At 42.6% G+C, this 19,471-nt stretch overlaps 1 pseudogene; it reads left to right on the forward strand.

The window, feature by feature from the left end:
* Nucleotides 1-4,205: 4,205 nt before the first annotated feature.
* On the forward strand, nucleotides 4,206-7,455 carry LOC133862701 (uncharacterized; annotated as a pseudogene).
* The last annotated feature ends 12,016 nt before the right edge of the window (nucleotides 7,456-19,471 follow it).

Genomic DNA, 19,471 nt, shown 5'->3' on the forward strand with positions numbered 1-19,471 from the left:
TTCGGAAACCCCCAACCGAGGGGTTTCTTCCCATTGAATCCTTTCCATGACCCTTTCGGGTTGTTCGAGGAAAGGATTCGGGCAGATTCTAATCGGGATAACCATCATCTTATCCTTCGGAAACCTCCAACCGGGAGGTTTCAACCCTTGGTGTCTTTTCCATGACCCTTTCGGGCTGTCCGAGGAAAGGATCTGGGTGGATTCTTCTTTGGATATCGTTAGCCTTATCCTTCGGAAACCCCCAACCGAGGGGTTTCAACCCTTTGTATCCTTTCCATGACCCTTGCGGGTCGTTCGAGGAAAGGAATCGGGCGGATTCTAGTCCTCATCCTTCAGAAACCCCCAACCGAGGGGTTTCAACCCTTTGTATCCTTTCCATGACCCTTTCAGGTTGTTCAAGGAAAGGATTCGGGTGGATTTCTTTCCTGAACATCCCCACCATAACTCTTTTGAGTCGTTCGAGGTGAGGAGTCAGATGGACGCTGATGTAGTTTGATCATCTTTGGAGAGGTTTGGTGAAGAAGTGTTTCCATGCTATCTTAGACTGCTGCTCATAGATCGAGCAAATCCAAGAGACTATCTGTTCTTTCTTGCTCTCAGTGTCGGACTAATTGAGAAGCTTCGGACCTTCTAAGCCTTCCCCTAACCGAGGGGTTTCTTTCTACTGCATTCTTTTCATGACCCTCTCGGGTTGTTCGAGGAAAGAATGCAAGTGGATTCTTTTCTAAGTGTCACCCATAACTCTTTTGAGTCGTTCGAGGGGGAAGCTCAGATTGATTCTTAGATTTCTACAATTGTTGACATGTACTGGAAAGAAACATGCTTTATTGAATATAAAATCATTTGGAAAAATAAAAAATTACATGAAATATTTCTTCAGGTGCTCGGCATTCCATGATCTCGGGAGTATCTTCCCCGTCTCAGTCATTAAGCGGTAAGCCCCTTTTTGATGGCATCCTACTACCTTATAGGGGCCTTCCCATTCGGGTCCCATTTTTCCTTCCGTTGGATCTTTCGTCATTAAGCTCACCTTCCTGAGTACCCAATATCCAAGCTGGAACTTTCTGGGTACCACCTGTTTGTTAAAGTACCGAGCCGTTCGATTCTGATATGCTGCCCATGTGACTTGAGCGTCGTCTCTTTTCTCCTGCAAAAGATCCAGATGTACCTTAGCTTTTTCGTCGTGAGTCCTGGATTGTAGTGAGCTACATGAAAGCTTGGAGATCCTACTTCAACTGGTATCACCGCCTTGGTTCCATACGTAAGCGAGAATGGTGTCTCGCCTGTTGGAGTTCTTTTTGTGGTTCGGTACGACCACAGCACCTCTGGAACATATTCAACCCATGCTCCTTTTTTCCTATCAAGTTTTTTCTTCAGAGTCTTCACCAGGGTTTTATTAGTTGCCTCTACCTAACCATTTGCCTTTGGGTTAAGCACCGAAGCATAATGGTTTCGGATACGGAGTTCTGAACACCACTTCCGAAATGGTTCACAGTCAAACTGCTTTCCATTATCCGTGACGAAAGCATGAGGAATCCCGAACCGGCACACCACCGACTTCCAGAGGAAAGTTATAATATTTGCCGTGGTTATAGCTGCTAATGCTTCTGCTTCCGCTCATTTAGTAAAATAGTCTACAGCTACAACCAAGAACTTCCGTCCACCTTTCCCTACCGGCATTGGGCCAACAATATCCACCCCCCATTTCGCAAATGGCCGTGGAGAAGTGAGGGGGGTAAGCTTCTCGAGACTTGCTTTCATAATTCTTGAGAACCTCTGGCATTTGTCACAGGTTTTGACGAGAATAGCCGAATCTTTTTTGATTGTAGGCCAATAGTAGCCTGCTCGGATGGTTTTTTGCGCCAGCATTCTTCCTCCTGAGTGGTCTCCGCACACACCTTCATGGATTTCCTCTTTTGTACAGTATTTCTCCGAGAAGGCAAAACCGTGCCGATTGTATCTTCACCCTCCAAGCCGCGACCTTGTCTTCGGGCAGCAACCCATGTCTGAGGAACTGAATTATCTCCTTTGCCCACTCTGGTTCATCCGGTGTTGAATCTGCTTCCATAACATTGGCTTCGGGGCTATTGATGGCTCGGTCAGAACAATAATTTGCCTTCTGGATGCTTCAATCTCCTTATCTGTTCCCGAGGCAATCTTCGAGAACTCATCGGCTCGGATGTTTTCCTCCCGAGGTATCTTTGTGATGACGAACCTTTCGAAATAAGATTGGAATCGGCGCACCTCTTCCAAATACCTGGCCATTCGGTCTTCTTGTGCTTCGAATTGTCCTTGGACTTGGCCTACGACCACTTGAGAATCACTTCGGATTTCGACATTGTTTCTCCCATCTCTCAGGATAATGCCAAACCCGTTATCACCGCTTCGTATTCAGCTTCATTGTTCGTTGTGACGAAGTCCAGTTTTACAACAAAATCGAACTCTTGACCTTCAGGATTCCTGAGGAGAACACCTACTCCGCTTCTGCCCTGTGTTGAAGAGCCGTCTACAAAAACAACCCAGGTTGACTCCTTAGGAAGTTCTTCTGCTTTAGGAATGTTGCAGAATTCTACCAGGAAATCTGCCAGAACCTGTCCTTTGATAGCCGTCCGAGGATGAAACTCGATATCAAATTGTCCGAGTTCCATCGCCTAGTTGACTAATCTTCCCAAGAGGTCAGGTTTTTGCAAAACTTCTGGCTCAGATAATTAAAGCAAATGCCAACTTCTCGATCCGAGGGTACCTTTCTTCCGCGCCATGTAATGCTTTACTTGTAAAGTAAACAGGTTTCTGAACTCCTGAATTTTCTCTAACTAGCGCCAAGCTTACCGCTGAGGGGGATACTGCCAAGTAAAGATAAAGTATCTCCCATTCGGTTGGGCGGCTCAACAATGGTGGGTTGGCTAGGTATTCTTTCAACTTCCCGAAAGCCTCTTCACACTCCTCACTCCACATAAATGCTTTCCTTAAAATCTTAAAGAAAGGAAGGCACTTATCTGTTGACCTTGATATGAACCGATTCAGGGCCGCAATCCTTCCTGTCAGCCGCTGGAGTTGCTTTGTTGTTTTCGGGGCTTCCATTTCAAGGACAGCCCTGACCTTCTCTGGATTTGTTTCAATGCCCCTTTGTGACACCATAAACTGATGGAAACCAAGGAGCTGGACATGCTGATCATACACATGGGAATGGGGCTGAAGTTGTGCAAGACCCTTTGTCACTTCCTAGTGGCCCAATTACAAGACTTAGAGCCAAACGTTTCAAGGAAGCACTAAATGGGCTAATCCAAGAGAATTGGGCTGATTCTAAAAAGACCAAGATGGGCTCAAATAATAATCAAGGCTTAGTCCATGTCATCAAAGCAGTTGAAGAGGATAATTAGCATGCAAAAACGTGACCAGCTTGATTTGACCATTAAAGGGTGTGAACTCGTTGAGTTTCAAGGATATTAAATAGGGGAATGAACTTGGTCTTGGCTGGTTATGAATTTAGTCATTTAGTTATTTTGGTTGCCTCTAGAAGTCCAAAGAGACCTAAAAATATTGGGACTTGTTTATGTTGGCACTTGTGTTGCTTTTAAAGCTATAATTAAGACTTTTCCTATTCTTGGAGGGTTGTTCCAAGTATATATATGGGCATAATGAATTTTGTAGGAGATATAGAATTTTGTTTTCAGAAAATTATTATTGTGAGGTCTTGTGTTCCTCTTTGTTCTTGAAAGAACTTTTTGAGCTTATCAAGTTAATCTTGTGGCGTTCAAACAACCAAACTTATCACCTTGATTCTTGAAGAGATTCAGATTCTTGGTGTGGCGTTTCAATCCTTCGTAGTCTTGGTTTCTCATCTAGTTAGGTGACGGGTCAAGCCTCAACAATTCTTGTCTACACGATCTTGGGGTTTCAAACCATCATTGCTATCGGGTTTCATCACATTTGTTGGTGGAGTTCATATCATTTTGGTATCAGAGCCTTGGTTCTAAGGCAAGTTTGACTATCTTTTATTATTGTTTCTATTTTTTTTAATCTCCTGTTCCCTGCTGTGAAAAAAAAAAAAAAAAAAAAAAAAAAGAGCAAAAAAAAAAAAAAAAAAAAAAAAAGAAGAAGAAGAAGAAGAAAAGAAAAAGTACTCGACTCCAGTAAGAAAATTTCTTACTTTCTATCTTGTTTCTCACCTTATTCAAGTTCTTGACCTTTCTGAGTAAGAAAATTTCTTCCTTTCTATCTTGTTTCTCACATTATTCAAGTTCTTGACCTTTTTGATGAGTTTTGGTTATTTCTCAATTGCTGCTGGATTATTTTGAATTAGTTTCTTGAAGTTCGATTAAGAACTAAGAAGACACAAAAGAGTGGAAAAAGGCAAGAGTGTGTGAGACCAAAAGAGGGTAAAAGCCGTTTAGAGTGAAAACACGAGTGTAAGTGTATTAATTCTTGAGTGAAACACGTGAGGGAGTGCTTGTGAGGATTCTAACCTTGTTTTGCAGATTCTAAACATGTCCAATAATCAAGAAGAAGACACAACCGAAGAATTTCGACAACCCGCAGCTTCGAACCTCCAAATGCAAGCGTTGTTAGGGGAGATGAGGCGTATGTTGAGGGCTGAATTAGAACCTATTCACGAGAGGTTGGACAGGGTAGAAGCAGAAACTCCTAGGGGACAGCAACAAGACAATCCCAATAGGCAACAAGGTGGGCGTGTTCCGTGGCGGAATGTTGAGGAAGAGGCGGAGTTGGAGGAATTTGATGAGCCATATTTGAACCGAGGCAGGTTTGAGCGTGGGTATGGGAATAGAGAAGCTAGGATGGGTAGGCCTAGGAGGGATAATGATTTAGGAAACATAAAGATTAAAATTCCGTCTTTTCAAGGTAAAAATGATCCTGAAGCTTATTTGGAGTGGGAAACTAAAATGGAGATGGTGTTTGATTGTCACAACTACTCGGAGATAAAGAAGGTTAAGTTGGCTGCAATTGAATTCACAGATTATGCCATTGTTTGGTGGGATCAATTATTGATTAATAGGAGGAGAAATAGAGAGCCACCCGTGGACACTTGGGAGGAGATGAAAATGCTTATGAGGAGGCGTTTTGTACCCAACCATTATTATAGGGGATTGTATCAAAAGTTGCAGAGTAACAACTCAAGGTTCCAAGAGTGTGGATGAGTATTACAAGGAGATGGAGGTAGCAATGATCCGGGCTAATGTAGAAGAGGACCGAGAAGCCACCATGGCTAGGTTTTTGCACGGTTTAAATCGTGAGATTGCAGATATAGTCGAGTTGCAGCACTATGTTGAGTTAACAGATATGGTGCATCAAGCCATAAAAGTGGAGGAACAATTCAAACGAAAGGGATTGGCTAGGAGGGGACAACCTATGGCTACCACCAGCCCATGGAAGACAGCTCCAAAAAGGGACGAGCAGCTTCAAAATAAGCAAAAATTTGAACCCTCTAAGAATGCCAAACCAACAACCACCACTACTTCAGGTAACACCGAGGCTTCTATTTCTAAAACACGTGATATTAAGTGTTTTAAATGTCAGGGGCGGGGACACATAGCCAGCCAGTGTGTAAACAAAAGGGTGATGGTGATAAACGCCCAAGGAGAGCTTGAGTCGGAGAATGAGGAAGAAGTAGATGATGATGACATGCCACCTTTGGAGGATGCCGATGATGAGCAAAATGCTGTGGTTGGAGATTTATTGGTAGCAAGGCGAGTTCTCAATGTGCAAGTTAAGGAGGAAGAAAGTAACCAAAGGGAAAACTTGTTTCATACTCGGTGCTTTGTAAATAACAAAGTTTGCAGCGTCATTATTGATGGTGGGAGTTGCACAAACGTAGCCAGCACTTATTTGGTGGAGAAATTGGCCTTAACCACCTTGAAACATCCTCACCCTTACCGGCTTCAGTGGCTGAATGAATGTGGCGAAATCAAGGTGACAAGGCAAGTGTTGGTGGCATTATCCATTGGCAAATATGAGGATGAGGTGCTTTGTGATGTGGTTCCTATGCATGCATGCCATTTATTGTTGGGAAGACCATGGCAGTATGATCGGAGGGTTACGCATGATGGATTCACAAATAGGTATTCTTTCACTCTTAAAAGGCAACCCATTACTCTTGTGCCATTAACTCCAAAACAGGTCATGGAGGACCAACTAAAGTTACAAAGATCAAATGAAAAGAAAAAAGAAAAAGAAAGGAAGGCCGAAAGTGGAAAAAAAGAGTTGAAAAAAAAAGAAAGAGAGAAAAACATTGATCAGAGTGAAAAAGAAAGAGAGAGGATTTCGGCCATAGTGAGAGCAAGAGAGGAAAAATTCAGTTACATTGCAAAAAAAAGTGAGATCAAGAGAGCATTATTTTCACACCAGCCCCTTATTGTACTCATGTACAAGGAGGCTCTTTTATGTACTAATGATCTCGTCGGTACTTTGCCGAGCAATATTGTTTCTCTTTTGCAGAAGTTTGAAGATGTCTTTCCCGAAGAGGTACCTAGTGGCTTACCTCCAATCCGAGGGATTGAACATCAAATTGATTTCATACCCGGTGCATCAATTCCTAACCGACCTGCTTATAGGAGCAATCCTGAGGAGACCAAGGAACTTCAGAGGCAAGTAGGTGAATTATTGGAGAAGGGGTATGTGCGTGAAAGCATGAGTCCTTGTGCGGTCCCGGTGCTATTAGTTCCTAAGAAGGATGGAACATGGAGAATGTGTGTTGACTGCCGGGCCATCAACAACATAACGGTAAAGTATCGTCATCCTATTCCTAGGTTAGATGATATGCTGGATGAATTGCATGGTTCTTGTGTCTTTACAAAAATTGATCTTAAGAGTGGATATCATCAAATTAGGATGAAGGAAGGTGATGAATGGAAAACTGCTTTTAAAACTAAATATGGTTTGTATGAATGGTTAGTGATGCCTTTCGGCTTAACTAATGCGCCAAGCACATTTATGCGTTTGATGAACCATGTTTTGCGTGCATTTATTGGCAGATTTGTAGTTGTGTATTTTGATGATATCCTAATTTATAGCAAAAACTTGGAAGAACATGTGATGCATTTAAAATCTGTTTTGGAAATCTTGAGGAAAGAAAAGTTGTTTGCTAATCTCAAGAAGTGCACCTTTTGCACGGATAAGCTTGTGTTTCTTGGTTTTGTTGTTAGTAAGAGAGGAATTGGGGTGGACGAGGAAAAGGTGAAGGCAATCCAAGAGTGGCCAACGCCTACAACAATCAGCCAAGTGAGGAGTTTCCACGGCTTAGCTAGCTTCTATAGACGGTTTGTGCGTGATTTTAGTAGCTTAGCCGCCCCTCTTACTGAAGTCATCAAGAAAAATGTGCCGTTTAAGTGGGGAAAAGAACAAGAAAATGCATTTAATCTGATCAAAGAAAAGTTAACTAATGCACCTTTGCTTGTTTTACCTAACTTTGCTAAAACTTTTGAAATTGAGTGTGATGCTTCAGGAATAGGTATTGGAGCTATTTTGATGCAAGGTGGTCATCCAGTTGCTTATTTCAGTGAAAAGTTGAGTGGGGCAGCCCTAAATTACCCCACTTATGATAAGGAAATGTATGCCTTGGTAAGGGCTTTGGAAAATTGGCAGCACTATCTATGGCCAAAGGAATTTGTGATTCACACAGATCATGAATCTTTGAAGCATTTGAAAGGACAGCAAAGGTTGAACAAACGCCATGCCAAGTGGGTGGAATTCATTGAAACATTTCCTTATGTGATCAGATACAAGCAAGGTAAGGAAAATGTGGTGGCTGATGCATTGTCCCGAAGGTATGCTTTACTTTCCATTTTAGATACAAAATTGCTTGGCTTTGAATATATTAAGGATTTGTATGCACAAGATTCTGATTTTGCTGATGTGTTCAATGCATGTGAAAAAGTGGCGTTTGATAAGTTTTATAGGCAAGATGGATTTTTGTTTCGGGAAAATAAACTGTGTGTGCCTATGTGTTCTTTGCGTGAATTGCTTGTGAGAGAAGCTCATGGTGGTGGTTTGATGGGTCATTTTGGTGTAGCTAAGACTTTAGGAATTTTGCATGATCATTTTTTTTGGCCTCATATGAAACGTGATGTGGAAAGAATCTGTGAGAAGTGTATCACGTGTAAACATGCTAAGTCTAAGTTGAAACCCCATGGTTTGTACACCCCTTTGCCAATACCTAGTGAACCTTGGACTGATATTTCTATGGATTTTGTTTTAGGTTTACCTAGGACTAAGAGGGGGAGAGATTCAATTTTTGTGGTGGTAGATAGATTTTCCAAGATGGCACACTTCATTGCTTGTCATAAAACTGATGATGCATCACATATAGCTGATTTGTTCTTCAAAGAAATTGTTAAGTTACATGGCATGCCTAGGACCATTGTTTCTGATAGGGATGCAAAGTTTTTGAGTTACTTTTGGAAGACTTTGTGGGGAAAGTTGGGAACCAAATTGTTGTTTTCTACTGCTTGTCATCCACAAACGGATGGTCAAACTGAAGTAGTAAATAGAACTTTGTCTTCTTTGTTGCGTGCTATCATTAAAAAGAATTTGAAAACATGGGAAGATTGTTTGCCACATGTTGAATTTGCTTACAATAGAAGTATACATTCTGCAACTAAGTTTTCACCATTTGAAATTGTTTATGGCTTTAACCCATTGTCACCTTTGGATTTAACTCCTTTACCTTTGAGTGAACGTGTGAACTTAGATGGCAAAAAGAAGGCAGAATTTGTAAAGATGATTCATGAAAAGGCACGGCTGAACATTGAAAGGAGGACTCAACAATATGTCCATCAAGCCAACAAGGGACGCAAGAAGGTAGTATTTGAACCAGGAGATTGGGTTTGGTTACACTTAAGGAAGGAACGTTTTCCAGAGAAACGGCGTTCAAAACTCCTACCTCGGGGTGACGGACCATTCCAAGTAGTGGAGCGCATCAATGATAATGCCTACAAGCTTGACTTACCGAGTGAGTATGGTGTTAGTGCAAGCTTTAATGTTGCTGATTTGTCTCCATTTGATGTAGGTGATGATTTGAGGACAAATCCTTCTCAAGAGGGGGAGAATGATGGAAACCAAGGAGCTGGACATGCTGATCATACACATGGGAATGGGGCTGAAGTTGTGCAAGACCCTTTGTCACTTCCTAGTGGCCCAATTACAAGACTTAGAGCCAAACGTTTCAAGGAAGCACTAAATGGGCTAATCCAAGAGAATTGGGCTGATTCTAAAAAGACCAAGATGGGCTCAAATAATAATCAAGGCTTAGTCCATGTCATCAAAGCAGTTGAAGAGGATAATTAGCATGCAAAAACGTGACCAGCTTGGTTTGACCATTAAAGGGTGTGAACTCGTTGAGTTTCAAGGATATTAAATAGGGGAATGAACTTGGTCTTGGCTGGTTATGAATTTAGTCATTTAGTTATTTTGGTTGCCTCTAGAAGTCCAAAGAGACCTAAAAATATTGGGACTTGTTTATGTTGGCACTTGTGTTGCTTTTAAAGCTATAATTAAGACTTTTCCTATTCTTGGAGGGTTGTTCCAAGTATATATATGGGCATAACGAATTTTGTAGGGGATATAGAATTTTGTTTTCAGAAAATTATTATTGTGAGGTCTTGTGTTCCTCTTTGTTCTTGAAAGAACTTTTTGAGCTTATCAAGTTAATCTTGTGGCGTTCAAACAACCAAACTTATCACCTTGATTCTTGAAGAGATTCAGATTCTTGGTGTGGCGTTTCAATCCTTCGTAGTCTTGGTTTCTCATCTAGTTAGGTGACGGGTCAAGCCTCAACAATTCTTGTCTACACGATCTTGGGGTTTCAAACCATCATTGCTATCGGGTTTCATCACATTTGTTGGTGGAGTTCATATCATAAACCCTAGAAACTTGCCTGAAGAAACTTCGAAGGCACACTTCGTGGGGTTGAGCTTCATGTTGTATTCTCTTAGAGTCCGAAAAGTCTCTTAGAGATCTTCTATGTGTCTGGTTGTCCGAATACTTTTAACCAGCAGGTCATCTACATATACTTCAACGTTTCGGGCAATTTGATTTTGAAACATTCGGTTCACAAGTCGCTGATAGGTGGCTCCCGCATTCTTCAAATCGAAGGGCATCATCTTATGGCAGTAAAGTCCTCGGTCTGTGATGAAAGCAGTTTTTTCTTGGTCTGCTTCTTCCATGTAGATCTGATTGTATCCCGAGAAGGCATCCATAAAGCTTAAGAGCTCGTGTCCGGCCGTCGAATCTACCAATAAATCTATCCGAGGTAGAGGAAAGCTATCCTTCGGACATGCCTTATTCAAGTCAGTGAAATCTACGCACATCCTCCACTTGCCATTAGACCTTTTTACCAGCACCACATTGGCCAGCCAATCGGGATAATCTACCTCTCGGATAAATCTAGCTTTCAGCAATTTCTCTACCTCTTCCGCAACAACAATGTTTCGTTCGGTGGCAAAAGCCCTTCTTCTCTGTTTCACAGGGCGATGATTTGGGTCCACATTCAGCTTATGGACAAATACATCATTGTTGCGCCTCAATCCCCGGCATATCTTCATGGCTCCAGGCAAATACATCATTGTTGCGCCTCAAGAACGCCACCAGATCTTCCTTCATAGGTTGAGGGAGTTGTGAGCCTATATAAACTTTCTTTCCTGAGTCACCTATTTCGTACTCCTCCAAGGCTTCCACAGGCTCCCCCAACGGTGACTTCTATTTTCCGTCCTCCGTAGTTTTCTCACCCAGATTGTTCTGCCTCGGAGTGTCTTTTAAGGATAGATTGTAGCAACGCCTAGCCTCCTTCTGGTCTCCTTTAACCACTCCAACTCCTTCTTCTGTTGGAAACTTCATGCTGAGATGCGGTGTTGAAGTCACAGCTTTGAAGTCGTTGAGAGATGTCCGTCTTATGATGGCATTATAGGCCGAGACTCTGTCAACTATCAGGAACTTTACCATAATGACCTTTTGCCTCGGATAAGTCCCTGCCATTACAGGTAGATCAATAGAACCGAGGGCAGCACCTTTTCTCCAGCGAAATCCTATAACTAGCATGAGACCGGGACCACCTTTTCTCGTGGAACTCCCATATATAATCAAAAGCTAATTTAAACAGAATATCAGCCGAGCTTCCTGTGTCAACGAGGATGCGTCGAGTCTGATAGTTTGCTATCGTTAAGGTAACCACAAGGGCGTCTGTGTGCGGAAGCGAGACCCCAGCATAATCATCATCCGAGAACCCTATAACTAGAGGGTTATATTTCTGAGACTTTGGGGGCTTTTGGACCGAATATACTTCGAAATCATCCAGCTGCCTGGCATACGCCTTCCGAGCCGAGTTGGACTCGCCTCCTCCTCCAAATCCTCCCGAGATAGTGTGGATGATAGGGAGATTGCCTTGCTGCGCCACTCGAGCTCTGCTTCTACTTCTCTCCCTTCTTTCGTCCCTCCGAGGTTGAGGTGCTGGCTCTCGGCTTCTTCCTCTTCTTTCTTCTTGTCTCGGTTGATAATTTCTCCTTTCATTCCGATCTTCCTCCCTCCTTGGCCGCTGATATTTGTCCCGCTCCTGTTGATTTCTTTCATTAACGAGAAATCGGACTAGTTTCCCGTTCTCAATGAACTTCTCAATCAACTGCCTCAGTGACACACACTGCTCGGTGTAGTGACCATATGAATCATGGAAGGCACAATATTTGTGAGCCAAGCGCGGAGGTGGATCTCCTGGAATGGGTCTCGGTCTCTGGTAATTCGGATATTTTTTGAGCTCCATAAGCACCTTGGTGAGAGAGGCATTTAATGGAGTCCATTTGTAATCTCCGAAATTCTTCTTCGCCTTCTTATACTCTCCGGGACCAACGTCCTGCATGGGCTCGGGATTCTTCTTCTTCTTGGGCTTCTCGGTGGAAGGCTGGTGTTGCCGCTGGGAATTATCGAGGAGGGCTCGGAGTGTTTCCTCCTGATTAATGTACCTGTCTATCTTTACCATAAAGGTATGAAGATCCTTCGGTAGTTTCAACGCCAAGTCCGCCATCAGCGGTCCGTCCTTCTTCAACCCTTGGAAAATTGCACCGTAAATGAAGTCGTCTGGTGCACTTTCTGTCTCCAGTTTCTCCTGGTTGAATCTCCATAAATAGTCTTTTAGAGATTCGTTCGGTCCCTGTCGCACATAGAGTAGGTACCCTCTGGGTTTTCTTCTGGCTCTTCTGGACACGAACTGGGCCAGGAATTTCCTCCCAAGAGCATTGAAACTATCAATCGACCTTGGGGGAAGATTTCTGAGCCAGTCTCGGGCCTTTCCTGACAAGGTGAGAGGAAAGGCTCGGCTCGACACGCCACAGCGTCAGGTGTCTTGTGCAAGGATACGTGAGACCGAAAATTATCCAAATGCTCTACCGGATCTTCACTACCTGAAAAAACAGGGATATCAGGTACCTTAAACTTTCTGGGCAGGTCGAAGTTGGATACTTCTTCGGTAAATATTGACTACTAGTGCTGAAAAAGGTTGTCGACGAGAGACTCCTTCCCGTCACGTTTCTGATCAATAGTTCTCGACAGTGCATCGTACTTTGCGCCCAAGTCTAGGACCATCTTCTGCAGCCTTTTTTCGGAGTCCGTAGGTGGAACCGGATTGACGGGCACCACATGGTCCTCATTCCGTGGCACGACTTTCTCCCCGTGCCCCTCGGGGTTTCCATCAGGATTTGTTCCTTCAACCGCCTTGTGATTGAATGGTGGCGGAGTCTGAGCACCTATGAGCAAAGCATTCTGAGCCAGCAAATCCTCCACATTCTTCTGCGCCTAGGCCAACTGCTGACTTAGTTGGGTTATTCTGGCCTCTGGACCAGCAAATTCCGCTTCTCCACGGACATCATCTCGATTAGTAGGCTGCACCTCTCCTTACGTTTCGTTTTGAACCGGATTGGAACGTCTCGTAGTCACCATTACGGATTTGATTTTTGCAAGAACAACTAGTCGGTTCCCACAGACGGCGCCAAACTGTTGGTACAGTTTCCGGTATGGTGACGTGTCGCCTAGTGATTCGCTTCTGGATTCTAATCTGCAACCTCCGTCCTGCAAAAGAACAAACAACTCGTCGGGGGTGCTAGCTACGCCCACTCCAATGCCTAAGTCAGATCTAAACCTTATTTCTAAAGAATATCTATAATCTCAAAAGTACAGAGAATGCATGTGTCTTCATACCTGGTACGGTGGTCTTATTTATAGGCCAGCAGTTGTAGTCTCATTAGAATCCTTGAAGCCCAATTGGATTAGGAGTTCGAGTCCCATTCTGTTTGAACTTCAACCTTATCTTCAGGGAATTTGAATGAAATTGCAGAATCTGAAGTTGATTGCATTCGTACTTCTTTAATCTTAATTCCGTGTCAATAACTGCCTTATCCCATTAATTATGGAATTGAGACTTATCCCTGATCTCCTGGGATACTATCTTTATCGCATTCTAAGACAACTGCGGCATACTTCAGCCAACCTCCGAGGTGATAATATCCGAGATATATTCGCTTCGACTTGGAGATCTCGGAATATTGCTGCACCATAACAGGGTTGTTGAAGGTCCGAGATGTTGTTACACCGAGACATTTATTACTCCGACGGGTTGTCACATTGACTTGATATCACCCCGAGGGGCCATCATACCGGCTTGATATTACCCCGAGGCGTTATTACTCCGAGGCAAAAATATCCGAGATATGTTCGCTCCGATCAGACTAGGAGATCTCGGGATATTTCATACCGTCATCAGGTTTGATAAGACCGAGATGTCAGTATACCTAGACGATCTTCCTTTGCTGGGGTCGTGACGAATGTCCGAGACGTAACTCTGAGATGTTTCAGAATCCACGTGTCTTTGAGGTTAATTTTATCCCTAACATCTTGATTTTTTTTTTTTTTTTTTTTTTTCCATTTTTTAATAAAGGCTGATCTATAAGTTGATGAACACTATCACATCAACCCAAGGAAATAAGAGTTGTGTATGTAGTGAAAAATAAATATGACTCCTAATATGTGTGTGTGATCACAACCAAACATGCAATCAAAATATATAAAGCAGTAAAAAGATAGAAACAGATATTTTGGTTACGAAATGGAAACTCTTTGAACAAAGAGAAAAACCACTCCGGGATATCCAAACCCAGGAAATCCATTACTCAAAAAGAAATAGCTAGTTACAAAACAGTCGTATTCACAAATCCCATTGTAGTAGTTGTACCTTGAACACTGACACGTACCTATACGTGAACGCCTCTCAACCAAACTGTCTGTTTGAGGGTTTCTTCAATGGACTCCTTTAGCTTTGAGCACCTCCCTAAGCTAGACTACAATGGTTGATCAAATCACACACAAACTGTAAGAGAGCTAACACATCTAACAATATCTGCCTAAACTTCCTCTCTTAGCACACTCAAAATTCTACATTGAATTCCCTTTTTAAATACACAGCCTATGAGCCTTTTCTTTAAATAGGCTTCAGAAAACCTAGTTCTACTCAAACTCGGATTTCATATGCGACATCCGGACCTGCAACTTAAAACTTTGAGTAATTACTTAAGCGAGTCCGGACTTGCAACCCTAGCGGCCAGACGGTTGCATAAAGTACTTCCACAGTCTGCTGTCATTGCATCTGCGTCTGGACCTTCTTGCAGACTTTTGCTCTCTGTGGCTTGTGTCTACTGGGCCGTCCGGACCTTCATAGGACTTTTGCTCTTGGACTTCAGCGGCTGCTGAGCCGTTCGGACTCTGGCATCTGGGTGTCCGGACGGGCTGTAAGAAAAAACCGACTTTCTAAGCTGTAAAGTCTCCAAAATATTTCCTTCAACAGGAAATTGCCTTCTTAAGGATATTCTGTGCAGCTATCATGTCTTGATCATTCCATTTCATATTTGAAATTAATATTCTGCAATATTCTTCTGGAAGACTTTGAATTACGGTGTCCCTGTTATGGCAGTCCCTAAAATGGAAGTCCTTGATATGGAAGCATATCTCTAGACTAGCTATATCTGGACGTTTTCTACCTAGGGTATATTTTCTACAAAGTCTGCATATCTCCATATTAAGGATTCACATTCTGATCTACCAGCTTTGTCTGGCACTTCCTCTTCATTTTGGAAGACACTTTGGAAATTGAAGCTTAATAATCGACTGAGGCTTTTTCTCTGGAAAATTGGTTGGAATATCCTCCCTACTAGAGAGAGATTAAATTCTATATTCCTATCTCCAGACTCTGCATCCTCTTGTCCATTATGCCATATCGGGGAAAATTCTCTTTCTCATCTATTTTTTCATTGTACCTTTGCCCGAATCATATGGCGTCTCTGTAATACCCAAAAAATATCATGCTTAGGATAATAATGGGCAGATAATAATATAATAATATTTACACATGTGTGTTTGCATAGGTATAAGACTTAATTATTTACAGAGTAAGTAGAATTGTGTATATGTGTATATATATATAGAAATCGGATAAGTAAAGATATTATTAACCAAAGTCGATCGAGTGACTTTGGAAGCAATGTTGATCGATCGAATATTAAATCAATCGAGCGACTTAATAATAACGGGTAAATGGAATCGATTGAGCGACTTTATAGTCAATTGAGCGATTTTGGGTCGAAGTCAATCGAACGATCGAAGAGTCAATCGAGCGACATTTTATCACAGTGCGTTACAAAACATGTAAAAACACAAATGTTGATTTCTTTCCTTTAATTCTTAAACCCAATGCGTGTAGACGATTTTAGATGATTAAAAACTCCATTAGTTAGTCTAGTTAGTCTAGTTTGGTTGAAAAGGAACTAGATATGGTAATGATTACATGAGATATTTTGTAAATAATTTTATATGATCTTATGTGATTTTATATGATTTGATGAAGATCTCCTCCATCCAGCTGTCAAAAATTCGTCCACTGAAGAGTTTGTACCATTTTAATCTCAGCCTTACAAGTCTTCTATAAATAGAGCCATAGATTGATCAAATAGTGTACAAAATTATCCAGCAAACTCTCTCTATTTCTCTCACATAAGCTTCATGTTCTTCCCCTATTTTAGTGTAGAAACTCCAATAGGAAAAGCTCTCTCATTTTCCTATGAAACCAGCACTTAGAGATCGGAAATGAAGCCTCAAACCACCTCTCATTTCTCAGCAAAACACTAGAAAACAATATTTGAACTCCTTCCTTGTTTTTGAACCAAAAACCAGCAACCTTCAAACTAAGTTTTGAGTGTTCTATCCCAGACCAGCTCTTTCTTTCTGTACTAGACCTTCTGTACGAATTTCAATAGGTAAATCTTCATTTTTACCTCTCTGGAATTCAACACTTATTCCTTTAAATCATGGTTTGTTTCTCTTTTCCTAATGAGAATGATTCAGCCATGAAGATTTATATATATATGATAGTAATCTTGTTGTAATATTTTTGAACAAAGGAGCTCTCCCAGCCTGTTATTGGAGCTGCTACCTGGTAATGGAGTGTTTAATGATAGTTGATAAACGAGCAGGAAAATTATTTGAATGGAATGCTCTGTATTCGCTTGACTTATTTACAATGGGTGAAAGGTCCTATATATATACATTAGTTACTCATAACTTATTGCACTGCAATCCCACAAATTGTGGGTACATTAAATATAAATTATATCGATAATTCCTTATGTGATATTACTAATTTCCTTGTAGACTTGCTTTCCTTGGTTGAAGCTTGATTCTTGCATCTGTTAGCTTCTTTGCATATCTCCATGCCTTCATGGGAAGGATCTTTCCTTGTGTAATTTTTCTCATGAGCTGGTGCATTGAAATCGAGGTTGACAGACGTGTGCGTGGTGGATTGCTGAATATCCGCACTTGGTCTGGTATCTTCCAGAATATCTGCAATTGTCTTAATATGCCCCCGCAATTGGAGCGGAATTTCCATGATGCTGAGATTGTCACGTTGGCGAGTGAAGTGAGCTGAAACCAATGGTTTAGTGAAGATGTCAGCCTTTTGATCTTTTGTTGAGATGAAGCGAACCACCAGATTTTTGGAGGCTACTTTGTCTCGAACAAAGTGAAAGTTTATCTCAATGTGCTTGGTGCGGGCATGAAACATGGGGTTGGCAGTAAGGTAGGTAGCATTAAGGTTATCACACCAGAGGGTAGGCGGGATGATAAGAACACACCGAGTTCCTTAAGGAGGGACTGAAGCCATTGAATTTTGGCAGTGGTGTTGGCCAGTGAGCGGTACTCGGCCTCTGTACTAGATCGGGAGACCGTGGCTTGTTTTCGTGAGCTCCAAGGGATAAGGTTGTTGCCAAGGAAGATGCAGTACCCTCCGGTGGAGCGTCGATCATCAGGGCAGCCAACCCAATCCACGTCTGAGTAAGCATGCAATTGTGTAGGGGAGTGGCGTCTGGGGCGCAGGCCATGGAAGAGGGTGTGTTTTAAATATTTGAGGATGCGCTTCACGGCCGTCCAATGGGGAATGTGGGGCGTTGGAGAAATTGGTAGACTTTGTTGACAGCAAAGAAGACGTCTGGTCTGGTGAGAGAGAGATATTGGAGGGACTCGACAATGCTCCTGTAGAGAGAAGGATCATGGAATGCCTCTCCATCAAAGCGGGACAAGGTCTTGGAGGAGGACATTGGAGACGTCACTGTCTGGTAGAGAGCATATTGGATTTCTTGAGTAAGTCCAATATGTAGCGACGTTGAGATAGGACGATGCCGTGTTTGTCATGCAGAACTTCCACGCCGAGAAAGTAGTTGATGGTGCCAAGATCTTTAATGGGAAAATCACCCTGGAGTTTGGTAATTAACCGGTCAATCAGTGTAGAGTCAGGGCTAGTGACTAAAATGTCATCCACATAGATAAGGATGAAGATTGTGGAGGCTACTTGTCCATAGATGAAGAGCGAAGTGTCAGCCCGGGAGCCCTTAAATCCTAGTTCCATAAGTCTAGTGCTGAGGCGGGAGAACCACGCACGGGGGTCCTGCTTCAACCCGTAGAGGGATTTTCAGAGATGGCAGACATGATTGGGGTATGATGGGTGAACAAAACCTGGCAGTTGAATCATATAAACTGCTTCCTTCAAAAAACCATGTAAAAAGGCATTTGTCATGTCTAGTTGTTTGATGCTCCAGTTGGAGGAAACTGCAATGGACAGGACTGTGTGAATGTGGTGGGTTTAACCACCGGACTAAAGGTGTCTCCATAGTCGATGCCGGGTTGCTGGTGGCAACCAGGCGAGCCTTGTAGCGATCGACTGTGCCATCGGATTTACGTTGAGCTTGTAGATCCATTTACATCTAACGAGGTTCATGTGAGGTTCTTTGGGAACAAGGGTCCATGTTCCATTATGTAGTAATGCATTAAATTGGGATGTCATAGCTGCCCGCCAGTCCATTGATTTGTTTGTAGCTGTGAAGGCTGTGGGCTCCTCAATAGAAGCATCCAATTCTGTGAGTAAGGCCTTCGGTGGGGGATATGGAATAGTTCCATTTGTGAATTGATGAGGCTTGTGAATATAGGCCTTGGAACGTGTCTGCATGGGGTGCATGCCAATCGGTATATCAGTTGATGTGGAGGCGGCAGGTGGAGCCAACTGTTGGGCAGTGAGACAAGGAACTACTATAGGTACCGGAGGTTCGTTGGGTTGAATTAGAGGGGATGGATTGGGACTAGTGGTGACAGGTGGTGATGGGGAAGAGACATGTGAAGTAGGAGGGACAGGTGGAGGTGGTCTAGACTGCATGTGCTTGGAAGTAGGATTTGTGGGCAGGTTTAAGGAGGAAGGTAATAGAGTGGTTGTTGGATTGGGGATTCAGGAGACACACGTGGTGCATATTAGGGAAACTTATTTTCATCAAAAATGACATTACGTGAAATGTAAATCCGACCATTGGGAAGATGGAGACAACAATAGCCTTTGTGTTGAAAGCTATAGCCTAGGAAGACGCAGAGTTGAGATCGAAAGGCAAGCTTGTGTTGATTATAAGGGCGGAGATGTGGCCAACAAGCACAACCGAAGACTTTTAAAAAATTGTAATCTGGAGCCTTATGGAGGAGGAGTTCAAAAGGGGATTGGTGGTTGGTGATAGGGGAGGGAAGACGATTGATTAAGAAAGATGCTGTAAGAAAGGCTTCATCCCAGAATTTTAATGGCATAGAGGCAGAGGCAAGTAATGAGAGGCCGGTTTCAACTAGGTGGCGATGCTTTCGTTCCACCGAGCCTTGTTGATGAGTATGAGGGAAAGAGATTGTGAGATATCCCTTGTTGAGACAGAATTGGACTAAGTGCTCGAAATTCACCTCCCTAGTCGGATTGTAGGGATTTAATTTTAAGATCAAAATTTTTTTCCACATGGCGTTGGAATTGAACAAATTAAGAGACAACATCAGACTAGGCAGCAATTGGAAATAACCATATAAACTTGCTAAAGTCATCAATAAAACAAACATAATACCGATTGCCATTATTTGA

This window comes from Alnus glutinosa, chromosome 3, assembly GCF_958979055.1.
Source record: "Alnus glutinosa chromosome 3, dhAlnGlut1.1, whole genome shotgun sequence".
In the NCBI taxonomy this organism is placed as follows: Eukaryota; Viridiplantae; Streptophyta; class Magnoliopsida; order Fagales; family Betulaceae; genus Alnus; species Alnus glutinosa.